The sequence below is a fragment of the Microtus oregoni genome, unplaced genomic scaffold (assembly GCF_018167655.1).
Source record: "Microtus oregoni isolate MIOR12 unplaced genomic scaffold, Mior012 000000F_ref0000247, whole genome shotgun sequence".
Lineage (NCBI taxonomy): Eukaryota > Metazoa > Chordata > Mammalia > Rodentia > Cricetidae > Microtus > Microtus oregoni.
In genome coordinates, this window is record NW_024543059.1 from 37,998,106 (window position 1) to 38,011,353 (window position 13,248).

The following is a 13,248-nucleotide window of genomic DNA, read 5'->3' on the forward strand; positions in this document are numbered from 1 at the left end:
CTAGTCAAATGAATACATTTGAGAGCCTAGTGACCAATGAAGAATATGTCATTGTTCTCTTTAGTCATGGCAGAGAGCTGGGGTTCCTCAATCAACAATGCTGAGTGAACCATCTGACCAGCTGTGTCTCCAAAGGAACATACCTTTATATGATAAAGGAAATATACAGCAAGCCAATTGCCAACATCAAAGTAAATGGAGAGAAAATCCCAGCGATCCCACTAAAATCAGAAATAAGACAAAGTTGTCCACTTCCTCCATATCTATTTAGTATAGTTATTGAGATCTAGCTACAGCAATAAGACACCAAGAGGAGATAAAGGGAAAACAAATCACAAAAGAAAAGCAAAGCTCTCACTGTCTGCTGATGATATAATAGTTTACATAAGCGACCCCAAAAATTCTACCAAGGAACTTCTCCAACTCACAAACCTTTTCAGTAATGTGTCAGAATACAAGATTAACTGAAATCAGTAGCCCTCCTGTACACAGATGATAAATGGGCTGAGAAAGAGAACAGAGAAACATCACTCTTTACAATAGTTTCAAATAGCATAAAATATCTTGGATTAACTCTAACCAAACAAGTGGAAGACTTGTATGACAAGAACTTTAAATCTTTGAAGAAAGAAATTGAAGGAGATACCAGAAAGTGGAAAGACCTCCCATGATCTTGGGTAGCTAGAATTAACATAGTAAAATGACAATCTTACCCAAAGCTATCTACCGATTCCATGCATTGCCCATCAAAATCACACCAAAATACTTCACACACCTTGAATAATGCTACTCAACTTCATAAGGAAAAGCAAAAAACTCAGGATAGCCAAAACAATTCATTACAATAAAAAACTTCTAGAGGCTTAACAATCCCATATAGTAGAGACTTAAAACTCTACTATTGAGCTTCAGTATTGAAAACAGCCTGGTATTAGCCTAAAAACAGACTGGAGGTACAATGAAACTGAATCAAAGCCCTGGATGTTAAACCATCCACTTTCAAAAACGTGATTTTTTACAAAGAATCAAAAAATTAATCAAATGGAATAAAGAAAGTATATTTAAGAAATGATACTGTCATAACTGAATATCAACATGTAGAAGAATAAAATTGATCCATATCTAGAACAATGCACAAAACTCAAATCAAATTGGATCAAATACCTCAATATAAAATCGGTCACACTGAACATCATAGAAGAGAAATTGGGAAGTATCCTTGAATGCCTGGCACAGGAGACCACTTCCTATAAATGACCTTACTAGCATAGACATTGAGAGTAACAATTAATAAATGAGAACTCCTGAAAATAAAAAGTTTAGTAAAGCAAAGGACACATTCAACAAGACAAAAGGACATCCTACAGACTGGGAAAAGATCTTCACCAACTCCACATCAAACAGAGGTCTGATCTCCAAAATATACAAAGAACTCAAGAAATTGGTCATCAAAAGAACAAATAATCCAATTTAAAAAATGGGGTACAGACCTAAACAGAGAACTCTCATCAGAGGAATCTAAAATGTTGAAAGACAAGGAAATGCTCAACATCCTTAGTCATCAGATAAATTCAAATCAAAACAGCTCTGAAATTCTATCTAAAACCTGTGAGAATGGCCAAGATCAAAAATACTGATGACAACTTATGCTGGAGAGATTGTGGGGTAAAGGGAACACTCCTTAATTGCTGGTGGGAGTGCAAGCTAGGACAGTCCCTTTGGATGTCGGTGTGTGTTTTCTTAGAAAATTAGAAAAGAACGTTCTTGAAGATGCAGTAATACCACTTTTGGGTATATATCCAGAGGATGCTCAATCGCACCCAAAGGACATGTGCTTATGTATGTTCATAGCAGCATTGTTTGTCATAGCCAGAACCTGGAAACAACTTAAATGCCCCTTGACCGAAGAATGGATAAGGAAAATGTGATACATTTACAAAATGGAGTACTGCATAGCAGAGAAAAGTAACAACATCTTGAAATTTGCAGGCTAATGGATTGATCAGGAAACATCATTTTTAATGAGGTAACCCAGACCCAGCAACACAAACATAATATGTACTCACTCATAAATCATTTTTAAACATAAAGCAAAGAAAACCAGCCTAAGAATCACAATCCCACATAATCTAGACCTTAAGAGAGAAACATATAGATCTAATCTACATGACTGAGGTAGGAGGAGCACGGGCCTCTTGTTCCATTCTACTGCCCGGCTAGATTATAGCTGAAATAACCACACAGAAATTAATTAAATTACTACCTGGCACATTATATCTAGCCTCATTTTGGCCTACTCACACATCTTGATTTAATCCATTTCTTTTAATGTGTGTTTACCACGAAGTCGTGGCTTATTAGGAAAGATTTAGCATGTCTGACTTTGGTGACTCCGTGAAGACTCCAAAGCTAGCAGAAATAGTACGTCCACCATTTTGAAATTGGAGAGAGGTGGAGCCAGAATCTAGAGCAGCTGCAACCAACCTGCTTAACATTTTAAATGCTCTTCATGATCGTAGAGAATCTTCAATTACTCCCAGTGGTATATTCAAAAAAGAGGTATGGATCTGAACAGAGAATTTTTGAGAAAGAAACAACTAGAAATATATCTCAAAAAAGTGTTATATATCACTTATACTCATGAAATTTCAATTTAAAACTGCTTGAGAATTCTTTTCCCACCAGCCGGTATGATAAAGAGCAAAGGAAACAATTGACAACACATGCTGATAAGGATGGGGAAATTTCATTCACTGTCAGTGGGCTAGTAAGTGATGAAGCGACTATAGAAATCATGTGAAAATATTCAAACATAGAGAAATAGATTTACCATATGACACAGCAAATGTCATTTACAAAATAGTCATCACAGCAGAGTATGGTGCCATGTGCCTTTAATAAAACATATAGGAGGCATAGGAAGGTAAATCTCTGAATTTGAGGCCAGTCTGGTCTACACAGATAGTAGAGTTAGTTCCAGAAATGGCCAGATCTTACCAAGGAAAGGTTTTCTCATATATATACCAAATACCTATTTTTCTAATGGTAAATATCAGTAACTTTGCAAGACGATCTTTGAAATCCATATGCATATTTCCTTCCACATGGTAAAAAGGACTGAAATTGGTAGTTAAAGGATGTTCTTTATTACACTTTTTTATATTTCATTTTATATTCCAACCAATCCTCTGCCCCCTTGTTGCCTCCCCTCAGCCCACTCACTGGCTCCTCCCAAAGTATAAGGTTTCCCATGGGGAATCAATAAAACTTGGCATATTCAGTTGAAGCAGGGCCAAGCCCATTCCTCCTCCCATCTTAAGGCTGAGCAAGGCATTCCACCATAGGGAATGGGCTCCAATAAGCTAGTTCATGCATCAGGGACAGATTCTGGTCCCTCTGCCAAGAGCTCCTGAGATAGGCCAAGCAACACAACTTTCTCCCGCATGCAGAAGGCCTAGTTCAGTTACATGGAGACTCCACAGCTGCAGGTCTAGAGTTCACAATTCTCACAACCTTGGTTCAGCTCTCTCTGTAGACTTCCTTCTCCCCTCTCTTGCTTATACTATAAACCCTTCTGTCTCTCTTTGACTGGATTCCCGGAGCTTGGTCTGGTGCTTGGCTGTGGATCTCTGCATCTGGTTCTATCAATTACTCTATGAAGGCTCTATGATGGTAGTTAGGAAAGTCACCAATCTGACTACAGTGGAATCTACTTCACTCACCCTCTCCACTATTGCTAGGAGTCTTAACTTTGGTCATCCTTGTGGATTCCTGGGAATTTCCCTAGGACAAATTTTCTCTCTTCAATTCAAAGAAAAATGGGCTATTTATTTCTTCCTCTAAGAAGAAATTTTATTTTGGGCAGAGAAGAAAAGGATAAGTCTCTTCTGGGGCATCAAGTTCAATTAGAAAACTGTCAGTTTTGAAGTGTTGGATTTTATTTTCCTGTTTTTATGCATGTAATATATATTGAAGGATAATGTGTGTATGCGCCTATATTTTTGTGTATGCGCAGAGTGTATGCTCATGCACATACTATGTACCAATATTTATTTGGATAGTTACTTCATACTTATGTAATAAAAATGTTATATCTAAAAAAAAGACAGGAGAAAATTAAAGACAAGGCAATAGAAGAGATTCAGACATAAAAGACCTCTAAATTGGTCATAGTGTTAGATAAAGTCGTAGGCTTGGGAGAGAGAAGTAAAAGAATATAGAAAGTCATAAAGTTAATGCTTTAATAAAAGGGTAAAGTCTTTTTTTGTGGGGGATTATCAGACCTTTAATTTCTTTTTAAAGAGAATTCACTACATGGCATTGTAAGGAAAAAGGACAAAATTGGGGGTGGAGATACAGTTGTGTTTATTTCCATCTCATTTTAAAACACCTTCACAAGGAAGCAGAGAAGAAAACTTACCGAGAAAACATTCTATTTCTTTGGACTTGAGGATTCTAGTTGATACTTTCATCTTATTTTCACTATTTTTTCCCTCCTTTTCTCAATAAAAAAAAATCATTCTTAAAAAAAATCAAATTGAAGATTTGGAGGGAACATTTGTTAAGAAAAATGAGTTAGGGTGAAATGATAAGAAGTGGCCCATTGATCATTTTGGTTAGTGACTTAAAAAAAAAGGGTAAGGTCTTTAAAGAGATAGAGTACAAATAGTCATAGATTAAAAAAATAAGCCACATAAAAATGGAAAATTCACAAAGAGTCGGTATTCTATATATTATTGGGTTTTCCTTGAATTTTTTTTTAATGTAAAGGTGATAATTACTGATGCACATCTCATTGTGTGGGCATCTAAGATGAATCATAATGTATATTATAAAGACATCTTGACTTCAGAATTTGGGACTAAGGATATGATGCTTTGAAAAAGAGGTCCTCCTTTTGTTTTCACAGAATATGTGATCCTGTGGATTGCTTCTAGACCAATACAGTATGATAGACCACGTCCTTTTGAAAGCTTGCTATGAACACCCTCAAAAACTTACTTTGCTCATCTGCCTACTGAGATAAACTTAGCATACAGGATATACAATGAAAGACTTGATTAAGAGCACCCTATACAGCACAAAGCAGTTTGGAGGAAAAAAAAACTATGCCCATATTCCCAAATATTGTTTATAAATGTTCTTTTACATTTAAAGGGGAATATGATATAGATATGAATAATCTGCATTGGTGTAAATCTTGATTTATTGATACAAGTCTAAGGTCAATTTTATCAAATGTATATGCATATTTCTGCTCTTGATTAAGTTCATTTAAAAATATGTATAATTAGGAAATATAGCTTGTTAATGGATAATCATCAATAATAATTAAGCTTATAGATCTGTTCATTAGATTTTCTAGATATATAGCACTATTACAGGTAGATAGGCATTCTTCATATCTTTCAAAGACTACAAAATATGGCATTTAATATGTGTTAATAGCTTAGGGCTTTTCATGAAAAAATGAAACACGTCTACTCCTGGCAGCACCAATCTACTTCAAGAGGAAGATGGGCATTGAAGGGGCTCCTTATAGAGTTGGTTATCCATTTGGGCAAGAAACTGCTCTTGCCTGAACTGGTGCATAAACTGGATACAAAGAACCCACAGAGAGAGGACTGGTGAACTTGCCTAAAGGTGAGATGATCCTTCAGCGTTCCTGATTCATGAAAGAGTCTGCGAGACATTCTGCAGAACACAGAAAAAAGTGAATGAACTGTCTTTGAAATTTCCTGCTTCATGGAAAACTCTGCTGGATACTATGGGCCTGAAGGCCAAAGGTGGATGCTCCAACAGTACAGAAAAACTTTGCGTGACTGTCCAGGCAGCGAGTTGTCTCTGTCATTTCTAGTGTTTTGGAAGGTGCTTATTTCTCGTTTACTTAGGCAATACTATATCCTTCTGGAGTCTTTGATGGACTTGAAGAATAGATATAGTTATCATTTTCCTTTGTTATAATAAAAGATAAAATAGATATAAATATTGTAACTGTAATTCTTGCTTGATAACTATTTTGTTATATGTAATTTTAATATGTTAAAGTGAAAGCCTTTCATTTTTGTTTAAACAGAAAAGGGAAAATGGTGTAGGAGGTCCTACTATATTTGTGTTGCTTACATAGGTTGAATAAAGAAACTGCCTTGGAATTTTGATAGGGCTGCATTTTAGGAAAGAGGTAAAACAGAACTGAATGATGGGAAGAAGAGCAGAGTCAGGCAGACACTGTGGTTCTCCTTCCCAATATGGACGCTGGTTAGACTCATGCTGGTAAGTCACAGTAAAGTGGCATAACACAATAATCGAGATGGGTTAAACTAATATGTGAGAGTTATCCAATAACAGGCTAGATAATGGTCATGCAGTAATTAAATTAATAAAATTTCTTCATGGTTATTTTGAGGTTTAAGCTAGCCGGGTGGCTGTACACAGCCCGATCCTTCATAGTACACATGAAAAGTAGAAAAAGACAAGATCTTCTGAGTAAATTGAGAACATGAGGACCTTGAGAGAGGGATGAATGAGAGGGGAGAGGCCGCGAAAGGAGAAGAGAAAAATGTAGAGGTCAATAAAAATCAATAAAATTTTTAAAAAGTTCTGTACTCAAGGGAAGGTACCTGGAAGGTGGTTCTCTGCTTATCAGGGCCACCTGGGAAACTGAGGCTGCCCAGTAGAAAGAAATATAGTTTAATCATCCCTGGTGACTCTAAGACAGCTGTTAGAACCATGGGAAACCACATCCACTTGCATGGGGAACAAACATATGACCAGACACTTAAAACACAACAGGCCTGGAACGAACCAGAAGCATTCTAAACACATTTTGAACTCCTTTCCTTTAGGAAGATGTTGCTGAGAAATCAAATGTTGGGGTTCTCTTCTGGTAAAATTCTGAGTAAAAATACCCACAGTATCTTCTTTTTTGATTTCCTTTCATCCTATTTGGAGACAGAAAGTATCACCCAGAAACTTAGGTATTGTGATTTCTGCTTCTGAGATTTGAGTTCCTATAACCTTTTATCAAAATGATAGAAACCGTTTTAGCATTAACACCTTCAAATTTCGATTCAACACAGCTCAAACCGCCCCTATATCGTAGCTTATTTTCTCCTATTTCTTTCTTTATTTATTTAGGGGACAGGCTCTCACCATTTACCTTGGCTGACCTGGCACTCACACTGTAGACCAGACTAGCCTCGACCTCACAGAGATCTACCCCCTTTTTTTTTTGAGTACTGGGATTAAAGACATATTTCACCAATAGAGACCTGACTTTTTCAATTTTTTTAGGATTATTTTAGACATTTTTATGTTTCTGAAAAAATGGGAATAGGGATGAGAATAACAAACAAGATCTCACCGCTGAATATTTCATTGTGACCACACAGCCTTATCATTGAAGTTCAGGAAGTAAACATCTGTATTCCACATAGTTTAATTCAATCTAAACAAAGATAAGGTTTGTTCTAACTTCCAAATTTACTCTGGAGCCCATTCATCTCCTTCAGCATCCAAAAAAATCGCGCATTCTGCATAGCTATGTGAGCTGGCACACAGGGACATCACAGGACAGTTGGCTGCAAAGCTGGACCTCTGAGGATGCAGGCGTCCATCCCCACTTTCTCACAGGTCATCATCCTCATGCTGGAGGGAAAACATTTGAGCAACCTCTAAATCATAGGTGCACTGTGCTGCCAAAGCCGATCCATAACCAGCTCACATGGGGTGGGGCAAGAGCAGGCATGGCAACAAACTCCAAGTTAGGATCTCCAGTGAGCTTTTTGGCTTGCCAGAAAAAAGGGCTTTTCAAAGTTGTCCTTACTTAAGCAGAAATATCTCTGAACTTAAGATTTTTCTTTAAATGGAAGACAAGAAATTATGCGTTCATTTTCCTCTTGAATAGACATATTGTAGGCACACAACACAATGGGGATATTTTCACTCACATATACCCATTATCTATGCCAATTAGGTTTGTTTTCACAAGTAAATCTTGTTCTCACAGCAAACATTATAATGGAATACTAGGCTTGGTGGCAGTGGCCATCATGCAGGCCCCAAACTTCTCCTGACCAGCTGTGTCTCACACATCTAACTTGATAGCTCCTCTGTTGATATGGAACACAAGGGTGAACCTCCACACCCAGGGTTACTACATACTTCTTCTCAAAGTTGCCCATCAAGTGACAATAATGAATGTTATCTTTCTGATGCATCTGTCATCCACCAGGATGAGTGAATGGGACCTGCAGTTCTCCCTGTCCGTGAACTTTGTTTAGACTCCTGGAGATTGAAAGAAAGAAGTAATGCCTATAAAGGCAGCAAGCAGATTAATTCCGGAGAGATCATCCACTAGCTTCAGATCTATGTCACAATTCTGCTTTTTCATTTTATTACTTTTCTTTTTCTTCTTTTGTTTAATTTTTTATTGAGAAAAAGAAGAAAAAAAACAAGTTTCCACCTCCTCCAAGCCTCCCATTTCCTTCCCCCTCCTCCCACCCTTCTCGCCCTCCTCCCATTCTTCTCCCCCTCCTCCCACTCCTCTCCCCCTCCCTCTCAAGTCCAAAGAGCAGTCACGGTTCCCTGCCCTGTGGTAAGTCCTAGGTCCTCCCCGCTCTGTCCATATCTAGGAAGGTGAACATCCAAACTGACTAGGCTCCCACAAAGCCAACACATTGCATAGGATCAAAACCGCGTGCCAAAGTCCTTGGCGTCTCATCAGCCCTCATTTTTCGCCATGTTCAGAGAGTACAGTTTTAACCCATGCTTTTTCAGTCACAGTCCAGCTGGCCTTGGTGAGCTCCCAGTAGATCAGCTCCACTGTCTCAATGGGTGGGTGCACCCCTCGTGGTCCCGACTTCTTTGCTCATGTCCTCCCTCCTTCGGCTCCTCCCTGGGACCTTGGGAGCTCAGTCCAGTGCTCCAGTGTGGGTCTCTGCCTCTATCTCCATCCATCACAAGATGAAGGTTCTATGATGATATGCAAGATATTCGTCAGTATTTCCATAGGCTAGGGTCATTTCTGGTTTCCTATCCTAGGCTGCCCAAGGAACTAACTGGGGACATCGCCTTGGGCTCCTGGGAGCCACTCTAGTTTCAAGTCTCTTGCCAACCCTAAGGTGGCTCCCTTAACTAAGAATTGTTCTTCCGTGCTCCCCTATCCTACCTTCCTTTATCCCAATGTTCCTTTTTCCCCAAGTTTCCCCCCATTCTCCCCTTCTCCCTTTTCTCTCCCCATCTCCCCTTACCCCCTTCCCACCCCACCCCCAAGATCCCAATTTTCTCCCCGGCAATTTTGTCTACTTCCCATAGCCAAGAGGATAACTATATGTTTTTCCTTTGGTTCAACTTCTTACTTAGCTTCTTTAGGATCACCAATTGTAGACTCCGTGACCCTTATTTATGGCTAGAAACCAATTATGAGTGAGTACATCCCATATTCATCTATTTGGGTCTGGGTTACCTCACTCAGAATAGTGTTTTCTATTTCCATCCATTTGCATGCAAAATTCGAGAAGTCATTGTTTTTCACCGCAGCGTAGTACTCTAATGTGTAGATATTCCACACTTTCTTCATCCATTTTCCATTGAGGGTCATCTAGGTTGTTTCCAGGTTCTGGCTATTACAAATAATACTGCTATGAACATGGTTGAACAAATGCTCTTGTCATATGATAGGGCATCTCTTGGGTATATTCCCAGGAGTGGTATTGCTGGGTCCAGGGGTAGGTTGATCCAGAATTTCCTGAGAAACCAGCAAACTGATTTCCACAGTGGTTGCACAAGATTGCATTCCCACCAGCAATGGATGAGGGAACCCCTTCCTCCACAGCCTCTCCAGCAAAGGCTATCATTGGAGTTTTTTGTTTTAGCCATTCTGACAGGTGTAAGATGATATCTCAAAGAAGTTTTGATTTGCATTTCCCTGATTGCTAAGGAGGTTGAGCATGACCTTAAGTGTCTTTTGGCCATTTGAACTTCCTCTGCTGAGAATTCTCTGTTCAGTTCAGTGCCCCATTTTTTAATTCGGTTAATTAGCATTTTAAAGTCTAGTTTCCTGAGTGCTCTATATATTTTGGAGATCAGACCTTTTTCTGTTGCGGGGTTTGTGAAGATCTTCTCCCAGTCAGTAGGTTGCCTTTTTGTCTTGGTGTTTTATTACTTTTCAATAAGCCATTTCATTTATGAAGATCTGGAACTTTCCACATCATGTAACCAGGATGTTCCAAGAGTTTTCAGAATATTCCTGACTTCATACATCAACCATATGATTAGGAATGTGGTTGAGAAGAGATTCTGTACAAAACAGCAAAAATGATTCAGAAAAGAACTGAAAGTCCAACATACCGTGAGGAACTAAGGCTTTTTCTCATGAAAGAAAGTGTGGTTTACTATCTGGAAATCTGTTAATAATTCCACTCTGTTAATAGGTTAGGGAGGAAAACTGCATGACTGTCTCTGTGAATGTTGAATACACACTTTTACAGAACTATACATCATTTCCTAGTAAAAACTAACATAGAATTATGAAAGCTGTCCAACGCAAGGAACACAAAGAAACATCGAAGGGAAGCACTGAATTTAATGGCAGAATTAAAGAGGCGTCCCCAGCGATGACAACTCAAAGTGGCCTCTGAACCTAAGATTGGCCAGGATGAGACTGCATTCCTAGCCTAAGCAATAAGATAAGACAAAGAAACACAAGATTCAAATATTTGAGGTAGAGAAACAAACATTATGGTTATTTGAGGAGGACAAAACTGATTGGATGAACTACATAGCAAGATAACCTATTAATAGGTTTCTGCCTTTTTGGTTTTTTCTTTTTAAATATTTTTATTATGAAGCTCTGGGCACAAGGAAATATGCAGACGTAAGGGTGTAAGTGTTTGTTACTCTAACAATTTCCAGGGATAGTCAAGGGTAAAGAGAAGGGATATACTTTAGTTTCCATTTTAAAGGCTTTTAGTTCTGATTGATTGTGTTCACTGTTTTGGGCCTGTGGTGAGGTAGCCCCTTGTGGTGACAACACATGACAAGCCCTTCACCTCACAGTCCAGATATGAGAGAGAAGAGGACAGATTGGGCTCTCAGTTTCTCACTCCAGGGCAGCATGCCTATGGAAATCTTCCCTCCAGTCTCCATTTCTTATAGGTCCCCCCTACTACCCAAAGCACCATGGGCTGGAGACCCACCCTTTTAACACAGGGGCCTGCTGAGGATATTACAGATGCACATTACCATAGCAGCCAATAAGGTCAATTCAGTCTACAGCAAGCTTTTTAACAAACCTGGAAGTAATGACAGATGGGAGATGTCAAGGCCAGTGCTGTGGTTTCACCCACCCAAAACTCAGCATGGTAGTGTTGTCAGCCGTGCCTTAGGGAAGGATACAAGGACTACACTGCTCATCTGGAGAGCAGGTTGATATAAAGGTAGTCCAGTCTCTCAACTGACTCTACTGCTTCCTCATCGCCATGTGATCTCCCTCCCAAGAACTCCTGCTACTGATGGGGCTGCTGCTGTAGTGGAGCCAGAAGATTACGGGACAGTCCACGCATATTGGGGTCACCTGTCATAGGCTTTGACCCTCCAAAAACTGCAACTGAACAAAATTTATTCTTATAAATTATTCCGCCTTGGGTATTTTATCCAACAACGTGAAGAAAACTAAGATGGCAAATGTAAAGAAAAGTCATGTCTTTAGTATGTAAGCCAAAGAAGAATAAGTGAGATAAATACACTATGTTTCTCTAAGGAAGGCTCAGTGTTGTAAAGGCAATATTTCTCAAATTAGTTCATAAGTGTAACTTAGTAAACAGGGCATATAAACAGGGACATTGACCAATAAAATCGAATCGAATTCAGGGATGTTAATCCACCAACCTATGAACACCTGATTTTTGACGAAGAAGCTAAAGTTATACAATGGAAGAAAGAAAGCATCTTCAACAAATGGTGCTGTTATAACCTGTTGTCAACCTGTAGAAGAATGAAAATAGATCCATATCTATCACCAAGCACAAAAATCAAGTCCAAATGGATTAAAGAACTCAATATAAACCTGACAATACTGAACCTGATAGAAGAGAAAGTTGGAAGTAGCCTGCAATACATGGGCACAGGATACTACTTCCTATGTATAACCTCAGTAGCAAGACAATAAGAGCAACAATGAAAACCTGACCTACTGAAATTGCGAAGCTTCTGTAAAGCAAAGGACACAGTCATTAAGACAAAAAAAGGCAACCTACTGAATGGGAGAAGATCTTCATCAACCCCACAGCAGACAAAGGTCTGATCTCCAAAATATATAAAGAACTTAAGAAACTAGACATTGAAATTTTAAATACCCCAATTAAAAATGGGGTACTGAACTGAACAGAGAATCCTCAACAGAAGAAATTCAAAAGGCCAAAAGATACTTAAGGTCATGTTCAACTTCCTTAGCTATCAGGGAAATGCAAATCAAAACAACTTTGAAATGCCATCTCATACCTGTCAGAATGACTAACATCAAAAACACCAATGATAACCTAGGCTGGAGAGGATTTGAGTAAGGGGAACACGCATCCATTGCTGGTGGGAATGCAAACTTGTGCAACCACTTTGAAAATCAATGTGGTGGTTTTTCAGAAAACGGGGAGTCAACCTACCACAGGATCCAGCAATTCCACTCTTGGAAATATACCCAAGAGATACCCAATCAATGGAAGAATGGATAAAGAAAGTATGGCGCGCGCATGCGCGCGCACACACACACACAAACACACACACAGAGTATTACTCGGTGGTACAAGAAAATGACATCTTGAATTTTGCATGCAAATGGATAGAAATAGAAAACACTATCCTGAGTGAGATAATCCAGACCCAAAAAGATGAATATGGTTTGTACTCACTCATTAGTGGATTCTAGCCAATATCAAAGGACATTGAGCATATAGTTTGCGAGCCTATAAAAGCTAAGTAATAAGGTGAACCCAAAGAAAAACATGTATAGATCCTCTGTTGTAAGGAGCTGAGGGGCTGCATTCCTGCCACCCAGCTCTGGACCGCCTGGCTAGCTTATGATCCAAAATAATGATACACAAACTGTATTCATATAACACTGCTTGGCCTATTTCTACTAATGTGTGTAGAACCACGTGTGCTTACCAGGAAGATTCTAGCCTACGTCCATCTTGGGTTGGAGCTTCATTGCATCTGCCCTGAAGAGCAGTGGCATGGCATCTGTGCTCACTT

At 39.0% G+C, this 13,248-nt stretch overlaps 1 pseudogene; it reads right to left on the reverse strand.

The window, feature by feature from the left end:
* Positions 1-7,626: 7,626 nt before the first annotated feature.
* Positions 7,627-8,219, reverse strand: LOC121461487 (annotated as a pseudogene).
* Positions 8,220-13,248: the final 5,029 nt, after the last annotated feature.